Below are 13,309 nucleotides of genomic sequence, written 5' to 3'. Positions count from 1 at the left end.
AAAGGTTAGGATGAGGGTAAAAAACATATAAAGGGATGAATTCCCTATGTATAAGAGGAAAGAGAAGAAACTGGTTGGAAAGAATTGCTTCATTATCAAGAGTTGATCCAAGGTGTGGTCATGCTGCTGAGTAGCTCAAATAGAAATGGAGGGTTTTAGAGCTCTGAGAAGCCACTGAATTGAGAGACATTGGATGCATTATCAATATGGGCTTTGAAGGACATCTATAGATGTTCAAGAGACAGGGCCAGGAGAAAGAAAGTGATGATTCATCCAGGAAAGTGGAAGTTATTATTATGGCCAGTGATGACCTAATCAGATGGCATGGGTTTAAGACAGATGATGGTATAACATCAGAAGGTGTACTGGGAAACATAAAACAGGCTGACTGTTCTTCCCACAAACTGAGATGGGGTGTTTACAAGGGGTTGTCTGTTAAAAGCTAGAGTTCAGTGAAGGCATTTAAAAGGTTCAAATGAAGAAGAGAATGGGGACAGGGTAGAAAGTGTAATCTAAAAGGTCATGGGATGGGATAAATAATGAGTGTGAGAGGGAGTTGAGCTGAACAAGGAAAGAATTAAAGGTCAGCAGTGGTCCCAGATTTGCAGAATGTTACAATGCATCAATATAAACACAACCAGGTGCTTCAATCACATTGAGATTATAATAAGGTTAAAAATGATGACCTGATATTAGTAGATTCCAAGTATTTTGTAGAATATAGCTAACAGGACATGATGCTAGGTAAACAAAATTAATATAAAAAATGTCAAGCAATTATCATTTGTTAAGACGTTAAGACAGTGAATGATAGTTCATGAAGCACAGTAAACATGTACTTTATGTAGATTTCCAGAAGTTTAGAATGGTAAATAGCGTACATGTAAATGATTTGCTGATGCCAATTTATGTCTGAGGGGCCATATCTTTCCAGGTCTTTCTTAATATCAGAAAAACTGAATACATGGGTCATTTTATTTTTTAATTAAACATTTAAAAAAATTGAAGTATATTTGATTATATTAGTTTCAGGTGTACAACATAGTGATTCAAAATTTTTTCGTAAATTATACTCCATTTAAAGTTATTATAAAATATTGGCCATATTCCCTGTGTTGTACGATATATCCTTGCAATTTATGTACTGTGTACATAGTAGTCTGTACTTCTTAATACCCCTATCTTAATACCCCCTCTTCCCTCTCTCCCCGGTAACCACTAGTTTGTTCTCTGTATCTGTGAGTCTGTTTCTGTTTTGTTATATTCATTCGTTTATTTTTTAGATTCCACAAACAATAACATACGGTATTTGTCTTTCTCTGTCTGACTTATTTTACTGAGCATAATACCCTCCAAGTACATCCATGTTGTTGCAAATGGTAAAATTTCATCCTATTTTTATGGCTGAGTAGTACTCCACTGTATGTGTATACCACATCTTCTTTATCCATTTATCTGTTGATGGACACTTAGGTTGTTTCCATATTTTGGCTATTGTAAATGATGCTGCTATGAACATTGGGGTGCATGTATCTTTTTGAATTAGTGTTTTCACTTTCTTCAGATATAAACCAAAGAGTGGAATTGCTTGATCACATGGTAGCTTTATCTTTAGTTTTTGAGGAAACTCCATACTGTTTTCCATAGTGGCTGCACCAATTTACACTCCCACCAACAGTGTATGAGGGTTCCCTTTTCTCCACATCCTCACCAACATTTATTTGTGGTCTTTTTGATGATAGCCATTCTGACAGGTGTGAGGTGATATTTCAATGTGGTTTTGATTTGCATTTCTCTGATGATTAGTGTCTGTTGACCATCTATATGTCTTCTATGGAAAAATCTGTTTAGGTCTTCTGCCCATATTTTAATCAGGTTGTTTGTTTTTATTGATGTTGAGTTGAATGAGCTATTTCTATGTTTTGGATATTAACCCCTTATTGGTCATATCTGCAAATATTTTCTCCCATTCAGTAGGTTGTCTTTTTGTTTTGTTGATGGTTTCCTTTGCTATACAAAAGCTTTTATGTTTGATTGGGTCCCATTTGTTTATTTTTGTGTTTGTTTTCTTTGCCTTAGATCCAAAAAATATTGCTATGATTCAGGTTAAAGAGTGTTCTGCCTATGTTTTCTTCTAGGAGTTTTATGGCTTCTGGTCTTTAATCCATTTTGAGTTTATTTGTGTATATGGTGTGAGAATATGTTCTAATTTCATTCTTTTACATGTAGCTGTTCATTTTTCCCACACCACTTATTGAAAAGACTTGTCTTTTCCCCATTGTATATTCTTGCCTCTTTTGTCCTAGATTAATTGACCATAAGTGCATGGGTTTACTTCTGGGCTCTTTATTCTGTTCCATTCATCTATGAGTCTGTTTTTGTGCCAGGATAGACTGTTTTGATGACTTAGCTTTGTAGTATAGTCTGAAGTCAGAGCATATCTCCAGCTCTGTTCTTTCTCAAGATTACTTTGGCTATTTGGGGTCTTTTGCATTTCCACACAAATTTTAGAATTTAAATGGGCTATTTTAGAAGGATATTATTCTTTATTCTAAAATTATGAACAATTATATGGGTTGGTGGATATCAAATGTTTTTCATCATATAACCTACCTTTTTCCCTACCTACAAACTAGTAGTCCCTAATTTAGAAAATAACGGTTTATAATTTTTGAATTAATGAAGATTTAAAACACTTATCACTAGCAAACTTATTTTAAAATATTTAACCTATTTATGAGTGATCTGAAATGATTTTGCTATTTTGTAATTCAGACTCTCATTTTTGTCTCCGTATTTAGTTCTTCAAGTAAAGGGAAGAAATATGAGAGTATGATAAATATATTTTATTTGTGAATGTTATCTAATATAAGTTTAGTTAATACAGGTATCCCAAGATTTGAGGAAGAGTCACCATGGAGCTATATATCATTTACTGTCTCCCATGGCATTCAGAACCATGCTGCTTGGAGATAGTAGATACTGAAATACCTATAGAATGGGTGCTTTTCTATACAATTTCTTTTTTCTTTTTTTCTTTTGTCCGGTATGCGGGCCTCTCACTGCCGTGGCCTCTCCCATTGCGGAGCACAGGCTCCGGATGCGCAGGCTCTGTGGCCATGGCTCACGGGTCCAGCCGCTCCGCGGCATGGGGGAATCCCCCCCCGACTGGGGCACAAACCCGCATCCCCTGCATCGGCAGGCGGACTCTCAACCGCTGCGCCACCAGGGAAACCCTTAGAAGTATATTTTTAAAAAAGCATAAATAACTATTTTTTTCAGGAATGAAGTATTAATTTTATAAGGAGGAAAATTTGTGAGCTTTCATTATTGAAAATCACCCTGAAATATAACAGGTTACTATGGATTGCTCATTAGTTTACTATGCACAGCTCTGAAGAAAATTTAACATATATTAAGGAATATAAAGAATTTATTTCTGAACTAAGAGTCTCATACATTATGGATTTAGAATTGTTAGGAAACTAATCTAAATTGTATTGGGGCTGAAACTGTGCTATCCTTTAAAAAGTTTTTCCAACACAAAATCCCCCATTGTATATTACTGATTTTCATAAAACCTTTCATGCTTTTCAAACTAGGAAGATAGAAGAATTGCTTTTTGTAAAGATAAAGACAGAGAGCCAGAGTCATTGGAGAATATCATTCTGACAGATAATGGTGGGGAAAAAAAGGGCAGAATGAATCAGAAGAAGTAATAGAATAACCCATGGGAGAAAAAGGCAGAAGGAACACTGCTTACTGTTTTTCCACCTAGATTTCTTAAGGACAATAACAGTTTGAACATAATCAGTGATGATGATCATTCACATTAGCTTAGAACCTGCTAATTCCATGGTATGACAGAAAAGTTCCCTAGAGTACACAGTATCACCTCAAACCAGCCTAGGTGGCTTCATCAGCAACTGGACAAAGTCCTACACAATAGCTGAGGAAAGAGCACAAAAGTTGAAGAAAATATTACTTAAGCATTTTTATACTGAGAGATTAAAGCTGAAAAAAAATTGTAGCATGTGATCAACATGCTAATGAAAAATGGCAGCTGTAATTGAATTTTTGTTAAAAGTTAGAACATACAGATTTGAAATATACAGCTACACCTTATTTTAGAAAGCAGATGATTCTAAATACTTAAATATTTATATCCTAAATGAACTAAACTTTGGTTTTTTTTTTTTTTTTTTTTCTTGCGTTATGCGGGCCTCTCACTGTTGTGGCCTCTCCCATTTGCGGAGCACAGGCTCCGGACGCGCAGGCTCAGCGGCCATGGCTCACGGGCCCAGCCGCTCCGCGGCATGTGGGATCCTCCCGAAACGGGGCACGAACCCGCGTCCCCTGCATCGGCAGGCGGACTCTCAAGCACTGCGCCACCAGGGAAGCCCTAAACTTTGGTTTTAACATGACGTGTAATTTAAAAATTGGCATTTGTATCTCAGAGGTAGCATTCACAGACATTGTATTAGATTTCAGAACTAGGTCATAAAGTAAGAAGAGATTTTTTTAAAGAAACCCTCAAATTCTAAATGCTTTATCAGTGTCAGACTATGAGAACTACAGGTGACTTAGATATCACTGAGACTAACCACTTTACAAATTAAACAACTGGCCCAGAAAAGTAGTGATTTGACAAATATCAATTAGCCAAGTAGAATAGGATTAGGACCAGAACTCATATTCTCAGAATTCTAGTTCAGGACTATTGATGAAATTATACTACTTAAACAGACCCCCTCAACAAAGTTAAAATAAAAAGATAACAAGGACACTTAATTTATAGAAGTTTGTCTTTATCTAAAACAAGTTAGATGCAAAGTTCTACTTCGCTAAGTTAGAGATTCTGATTTTATTTGTGTGGAGGAAGAGAAGGAAACATTTCTTTTAAACTCCTTTACTTTACCATGAATTTGCTCAACCATCCAAGTCATTAAGCATTGATCACACATATTAGGTGCTGAAGAGCATGCAAAATTCCCTTCAAAACAAATGTACAATAATGGCTGACCTAAAGCAATGTATATAGTATAGTAGAGCGAGGCAGACATTGATGGTATATCACAAGGAGATGTATGGTACTTTCTTTATATTTGGTCAAACTTAGAACAACATAAACTTCCCATAAGTTAAGGTGTAAATTACTTAGAGTTCATTTTAACTAATGTTGATGGGTATTAAATGTAATTTAGCTTTGTTATACGGACATTATAAAGAAAATATGGTGTTGATTTGTTTTATTCCTCTAAGGAAGATAATACAAAAAAACAAAAGGGGGAGGAGAAGGAAATACAGATTAGTAGCCTATGGGTTGGATCTGATTCACAAAATGTTTTGTTTGGCTTAACCAGTGTTAGCCTATGGTATTTTTTTTTAAACAATACTTCAATTCCATTATTTAAAAAGTAGATTTCCTATTAAAAAAATCCAAATTTCTGATTTCTCTTGAAAAATCAGATGATTTGTCAATGTCATCTCACAGCTGGAACTGAATTAATGTAGTGCCCTCTTTAGATATATGCTCTCTAGTACACCATAGTCACTACCATTCCCTATTATCTCTCAGAGGGTAATATCCAGGGCCCTCTAGGCCTTTGAGTTTGGGACCCCTGCTTTAAAGGAAGCTCTTTTTTTTTTTTTTTTTTTTTTTTTTTTTTGCGGTACGCGGGCCTCTCACTGTTGTGGCCTCTCCCGTTGCGCAGCACAGGCTCCGGATGCGCAGGCTCAGCGGCCATGGCTCACGGGCCCAGCCGGCGGCATGTGGGATCTTCCCGGACCAGGGCACGAACCCGTGTCTCCTGCATCGGCAGGCGGACTCTCAACCACTGCGCCACCAGGGAAGCCCTAAAGGAAGCTCTTTTTGAGTGAGACCCAGAGGATATAGACACAGCAATTAGGAGGCTAACTGCCATAGACTAGGCAATAGATAGATGATAGTATGCACCGGGCATTGTGGATGGGAAGAAGTGAACGGACTTAAGAGATTTTAGGAGGTAACAGACAGGATTTGGTAATGGGGTGAATGTGAGGTATGAGAGAGAAGGCAGCATCAATGACTCATAGGTTTCTGAACTACGTAAATACATGGATAGTAGTGCCAGTCACTGAAATGGGGAAGAAAAGAGGAAGGTGAGGTTTTGGGGAAAATAGGGGTAGCGTGGGGAGGGAGGAGGAAAGATCCTGAGCTCAGTTGAATATGCTGGATATGGATATGCTGAATCTGAGGGCTTCAGATATCCTTGAAGAGATGCCAAATAGGTGTAGAATATAGAAAGCGAGAGCTCAGAGTCTGTGTTAGGATCATAGATATGTGTACGTGAGTCATCTGCTTTTAAGTGGTACGATACCAAGAATGTGGATGCAATCACTTGGCAAGAGAAAGCCACCTAGGCTTAGGTCTTGAGAAACTTCAACCTCTGAAGGCAAGGCAGAAGCAGATGAGCGTGAAGAGAAGCAAGCAAGGTAGTAAAAAAAAATCCAGGACAGTGTGCTAGCCAGTGGAAGTGTTACAGAGAAAATTATGGAGTCAATTGCTGCTGAGAGATGAACCTGGGTGAGGATTGAAAAGTGCCTAATGAACTTGTTGATAGGAAGGTCACTGTGAGCCTTAGGCAACAGCTCTTTTGGTAGAGTGATGGGGCAAAGCAGATTAGAGTGGCTGGGGAAGTGAGAAGATGGTGAGTACGTACATGGTCACTCCTGAAGAAATTTGACCATGAAAAAAAAGTATGAGGTAGCTCTTGGTTTTGTTAAGCCTCTTTATTATTATGTTTTCTATTTTATTAATCTCTACATTAATTTCCTTCTGCTTGTTTCCTTTGGGTTTATCTTTTTTTTTTTTAACATAAAATTGGATGCTTACTTAACTTGCTAAATTTCAGGCTCTTCTTTTCTAATGTAAACATTTAAAGTTCCATATTTACTTCTGTGTGCCAGTTTAGCTGCTTCATATAAAGTTCTGATATATAGTATTTTTATTATCATATTCTAAGTATTTTCTAAATTTCATTGTGATTACATCCTTTACCCATGTGTTCATAAGTGTTTAAAATTTTTCTAAATAAACTTTCACACCTTATTTCTGTTACTGAATTCAAAGAGTTATTTGGGGGTGAGAGAAGAAATCCCAATTTTTTGAAATTTAATATTAATAGCTAACAATCAACACCATTTGGCAGGTACCACTCTAAAGATTTTATATAAATTATATACTTTACTCCTCACAATGATTCTATGAGGTAAGTACTATTATTATTCTTATTTTTATAAATGAGGAAATAGGCATAGAGAGGTTATGTCATTTACCCACATAACTTTATGAAGTTAAACAGAGCTGCTAAGTGACGGGGCTACACTTTTTACATTCTTCCTCACTTTAGGTCTTATTCTCAGATTATATTTCAAACCTCTGCACTGTTTTTGTTTTTGCAGGGGTATCAATTTCATTGAGGTATAATATATGTATGTGGGTGCACAATTTGATGAGTTTTGTCATACTTTTGCAACCTTTGAAACCACCACTGCAATCAAATACAGAATCTTTCCACACGCACTAAATTTCATCCTGCCCCAGGCCCCAAGCAATAGGTAATCCACTTTTTGTGACTATGGGTTAGTCTGCATTTTCTAAAATTTAATATAAATGTAATGCCACAGTGTGAGCTCATTTTTGTCTGGCTTCTTTCATTCTACATACTGATTTTTTACATATATCCATGTTGTTGTTTTTATCACTAGCACGTTCCTTTCTTACTGCAAAGTATACTCCTTTGTATGGATATACCATATTTTGTTTATCCCTTTGCTTTTTATGGATATTTGGGTTAATTTCAGTTTTGGGTCATTGTGAATAAAGCTACTACGAACATTCACATTCAAGTTTTTGTATCGACATATGCTTTTGTTTCTCTTGGGCCTCTAGGACTTCAACAGCTGTTTTATGGTGTTTCACTTTTCAAAAACTGTTCAACTGCTTTCCAAAGTGGTGGTAAAATTTTATATTCCTATCATCAGGGTATATTTTCTTATTAATACACATCTTTGGCAATACTTGGTATAATCTTTTTAATTTTAGTCTTTCTAGTCAATATTTAATGGTATCTCGTTGTAATTTTCATTTTCCTGATGACTAATGATCATGAGCATCTTTTCATGTGCTTCTTGGCCACGCATACATCTTGTTTTGTGAAGTGTCTGTTAAAATATTTTGCCCATATTTATTGGATTTTCTTACTGTTGAGTTGTAAGAGTTCTTCATATATTCTGGATACAAGTACTTTGCCAGATACATGTGCTGCAAATCATTATCTGTTTTGCAAAAAACAAGCTTTTATTTTGATAAAGTCTTGTTTGTCAATTTTGGTTCACGCTTTTTGTTTCCTATGAAATGTTTGGCTCCTACAAAGTAATGAAGATTTTCTTCTACGAGTTTTAGCTTTTACATTTAGGTCTATGATCCATAGCAAGTAGATTTCTAAGTATGGTGTGACGTAAGAATCAGTATTCATTGTTCCCCATATGGATACCCAATTATTTCAGAACCATTTATTGAAAAAAATGTTCGTTTCCTCACTCAATTACCTGGGCACCTTTGTAAAAAGTCTATTGACTATATATGTGTGGGTCTAATTCTGCATTCTCATTTCTTCTCCATTGATCTATATGTCTATCTTTCCCCTAGTATTACAATGTCTCAATTACTATAGCTTTACAAGAAGTCTTGAAATCAGGTAGTGTGATCATCCAACTTTGGTTTTCTTTTTCAAAATTGTTTCTGCTCTTCTAAATGCTTTGTATTTCTACATACATTTAAAAATAATCTTGGCAACTGCTACCAAAAAATCCTCCTAACATTTTAATTGGGATTGCATTGAATATATATATCAATTTAGGGGAGAAGTGATATCTTAAAAATAATGGGTCTTCCAGGATATTTTTTGCCATTTACTTAGGCCTTCTTTAATTTCTCTCAGTAGTTTTGTAGTTTTCATTATAAAGATCTTGCACATATATTATTTATTCATAAATATTTTAATTTGGGGTGGGGCACTATCGTAAATGGAATTGTTTTTATATTTCTTTTTTCAATTGTTTTCTGCTAGTATATGAAATAGTTTTATCCTGCAAACTTCTTAAATTCACTTATTAGCTCTAGTTGATTTTTGTAGGTTCATTAAATTTTTTCCTCAGTCATGTCACCTACAAATAAAGACAATTTTACTTCTTTCTTTTTAATGTTTGTCTTTTTTTCCTTACCTTGTTGCAATGGCTGAACCTCCAGCACAATGGCTAGGACAAGAAGTGAAGTATCTGCCTCTTGCATAGGGAGTAATCTTTCAGTCTTTCATCATTATTATGTAGGTATTTTTGTAGATGCTCTTTAGTACATTGAGGAATTTCTGTTCTTAGTTTGCTAAAAGTTGATTTTTTAAAAAAATCATGAATGGTTGTTGAATTTTGTCAAATTCTTTTTCTGTATCTATTGAGATGATATGATTTTCTCCCCTACACTGCAAATATGGTTTATTACATTGATTTTTGAATGTTAAACCAATATTGTATTCTTGGGATAAAACATTTTTGGTCATGATATGTTTTCCTTTATCTATATATTTGGATTTGATTTGTCAAGGATTTTTGAATCTATGTTCATGAGAGATATTTGCAATTATTTTTTTTAAAAAACTTATTGAAGTATAGTTGATTTACAATGTTGTGTTAATTTCTGCTGTATAGCAAAGTGATTCAGTTATACATATATATTCTTTTTCATATTCTTTTCCATTATGGTTTATGACAGGATATTGAGTACAGTTCCCTGAAGTTATTTTTATAATTATTTTTTCTGATTTTTGTATCAGTCCTCACAATAACCCTATGGAGTATGCATTATTATTATCCATTTTTGGAAATGGGACATAGGCAGAGCCAGTAAGTGGTTGAGATGTACTCTCAGTCACTGTGTCTCACTGCCTCTAATTTGTTAAGTGTTGCTTTCATGCTCTAGTATGTTGTCAATTTCTAAAAGTGTTCCATGAAATAAAAATAAATTATACTCAATGACTGGTATTTTTTATTATTTCCTTGCATATCTTTTATATTCTTTATATTTTCTAAGAGCAGAAGTAAAACTAGAAAATTAAACAACACATTCTTGAAGAACCATTGGGTCAAGGAAGAAAGCAGAAGGGAAATTAGAAAATATCCCAAGACATTAAAAAAAAATGATGTTAGTTGTAGCGCTTTTTTTGTTACATTGAAGTAATTTTTTTCTATTCTTAGTTTGTTGAGTTTTTATCATAAAAGGGTGTTAAATTTTGTCAAATGCCTTTTCTGCATCTATTGTAAAGATGTGACTTATCTTTTGTTCTGTTAATGTGGTATATTACATTAATTGATTTTCTTGAACCATCCATATATCTCAGAGGTAATTCCCACTTGGTCATGATGTATAATACTTTTAATGTGCTGTTGGATTAGGTTTGCTAGTATTTTGTTGAGGACTTTTGCATCTATATTCATCAGGAATACTGGCCTGTAGTTTTCTTTTCAGGTGGTATCTTTCACTTTAGTATCAAGGTGATGCTGGCCTCATTGAACTAGTTAGGAACTCTTCTCTCCTCTTCAATTTTTTGGGAAATGTTTGAGAATAACTGACATTAACTCTTTAAATATTTGGTAGAATTCTCCAGTGAAGCCATCTGGGTCTAGATTTTTCTTTATTGGGAGCTTTTTGATTATTGATTCAATCTCCATACTAGTTATAGGTCTGTTCATACTTTGTTTCTTCATGATTCAGTCTTGGTAGGTTGTATGTTTATGGGAATTTATCCATTTCTTCTCGGGTATTCAGCTTGTTGGTATATAAATGCTTATAGCAGTCTCTTATGATCCTTTTTATTTCTGTGGCATCAGTTGTAATGTCTCTTCTTTCATTTCTGCTTTTACTTATTTTGTCTTTTTTTCTTAATTGTCTAGCTAAGAGTTTGTCAATTTTATTTAGCTTTTCAAAAAACTTAGTTTGATCAATTTTTTAAAATTGTTTTTTAATTCTCTATTTTGTTTATTTCTGCTCTGATCTTTGTTATCTCCTTCCTTCTGCTAATTTTGGGCTTAGTTTGTTCTTTTTTTCAGCTCCTTGAGGTGTAAAGTTAGGCTGTTCGTCTGAGATCTTTCTTCTTTTCAAATGTAGGTGCTTATCACTATGGAAATCTCTCTTAGTACTGCTTTTGCTGCAACCCATAATTTGGGGAATGTTGTGTTTTCTTTTGTCAAGACATATTTTCTAATTTCCTTTTTGATTTCTTCTTTGACCCAATGGTTGTTCAACAGTGTGTTAATTTTCACATAGTTGTAAATTTTCCAGTTTTACTTCTGCTATTGAGTTTTAGTTTCATTCCACTGTAGTCAGAAATGATACTTTGTATGATCTTAATCTTCTTAAATGTGCTAAGACTTATTTTGTGACCTAACATGCAATCTACCCTGGAGCAAGATCTATGTGTGCTTGAGAAGAATGTGTATTTTGCTGCTGTTGTGTGAAATGTTCTACATATGTCTGTCAGTGCCATTTGGTCCATAATGTTGCTCAAGTGCTTGGTTTCTTTATTGATCTTCTGTCTGGATGTTCTATCCGTTATTGAAAGTGGGGCATTGAAGTCTCTTACTGTTATGGTGTTACTGTCTTATTTCTCCCTTCAGTTCTGTCAATATTTGTTTTATATGTTTAGGTACTCTGATGTTGGATGCATATTTATAATTGTTATACCTTCCTGGTGGATTGACCCTTTCATAATATAATAATATAATGTCCTTCTTTGCCTCTTATGACAATTTTTGGCTTAAAGTCTATTTTGTCTAACTAAAGCAACCCCTGCATTCTTTTGGTTACTATTTGCATAGTATCTTTTTCCATCTTTTTACTTTCAGTCTATGTGTACCCTTAAATCGAAAGTGAGTTTCTTGTAGACAGCATACAGTTTGGTCTTTTATATTTTTAGTCCATTCAGCAACTCTTATGTCATTTGATTGGGGAGTTTAATCAATTTACATTTAAAGTACTTACTGGAAAGAAACTATTTATATTGCTATTTTGTTGATGTTCTTCTATTAGCTTTGTAGTTCTTTGGTCTGTTATTTCCTCCCTTGCTGTCTTCCTGTTTTGTTAATTTTTTTTCATATTGATATACTTTGATTATTTTCCATTTTAATTTTGTGTAACTTCTATAGTGTGTGTGTGGTGTATGTCCGTGTGTGTGGTTACCTTAAGGGTTACAAAAAATATCTTATGAAACAGTCTATTTAAAGCTGATAAATTCAACTGCATACAAAAACTCTACACTTAAACTTCTTCCACCCACCCTCCAACATTTTATTGTTGTCATAATTTACATCTGTTTATCTTGTGTATCTTTTAATATCTTTATAGTTATTTTAATATTTATTCTTAACTTTTATACTAGAATTAAAAGTGATTTACCAACCACCATTATAGTAATACAATATTCTGTATTTGTCTATATATTCATCTTTATTAATGAGTTTCATACTTATGCTACTGTGTTACTTTTTAGCATCATTTTGTTTCACCCTGAAGAACTCTCTTTAGCATTTCTTATAAGACAGGTCTAGTGGTGACCTTCAGCTTTTGTTTATCTGGGAAGGTCATGATATCTCTATTTTTTGAAGGCTAGTTTTGCAGAGTATGTTATTCTTACTTGGCGTTTTGTTGTTGTTGTTTTCTCTTAGCACTTTAATAAGATTATCCTGCTCTTTTCCTGGCCTGCAAAATTTCTGCTGAAAAATTTCATTTGTCTTGTAGGGGTTCCCCTGTATGTGACAAGTCTCTTCCTTCTCTGCTTTCAAAATTCAAAGGCCTTTGACTTCTGATAATTTGATTATAATGTGTCTTGGTGTGGATTTCTTTGTATTCTTTTGACTTCTTGGATTTGGATGTCCATTTTCTACTCTAGTTTTGGAAAATTTTTCAGTTATCATTATCATCATCATCAAATAAGCTTTCTGGTACTTTCTTCTCTGTCTGGGATTCAATGTGTATATTGATCTGTTTGATGGTGTACCATAAGTCCCTTTAGTTTTGTTCATTCTTTTTCATTCCTTTTTCTTTTCTGACTAAATTATTTCCAATGACTTGTCTTCAAGTTCACTGATCCTTTCTCCTGTCTGATATCTAGTCTGTTGATGAACTGCTCAAGTGAATTTTTCACTTCAGTTTTCATGTTCTTCAGCTCCATGATTTGTTTTGTACTATATATATATATATATATATATATATATA

The 13,309-nt window shown here is 34.3% G+C and overlaps 1 protein-coding gene across 1 annotated transcript in view; it reads right to left on the bottom strand.

The window, feature by feature from the left end:
• Positions 1-13,309, bottom strand: part of GPR137C (G protein-coupled receptor 137C) — a 50,464-nt gene that overhangs the window by 29,022 nt on the left and 8,133 nt on the right. The window lies entirely within an intron of this gene.

Source organism: Lipotes vexillifer, unplaced genomic scaffold, assembly GCF_000442215.2.
Source record: "Lipotes vexillifer unplaced genomic scaffold, Lipotes_vexillifer_v1.1 scaffold43, whole genome shotgun sequence".
NCBI lineage: Eukaryota > Metazoa > Chordata > Mammalia > Artiodactyla > Lipotidae > Lipotes > Lipotes vexillifer.
This window is presented reverse-complemented; position numbering and strand designations above follow the sequence as displayed.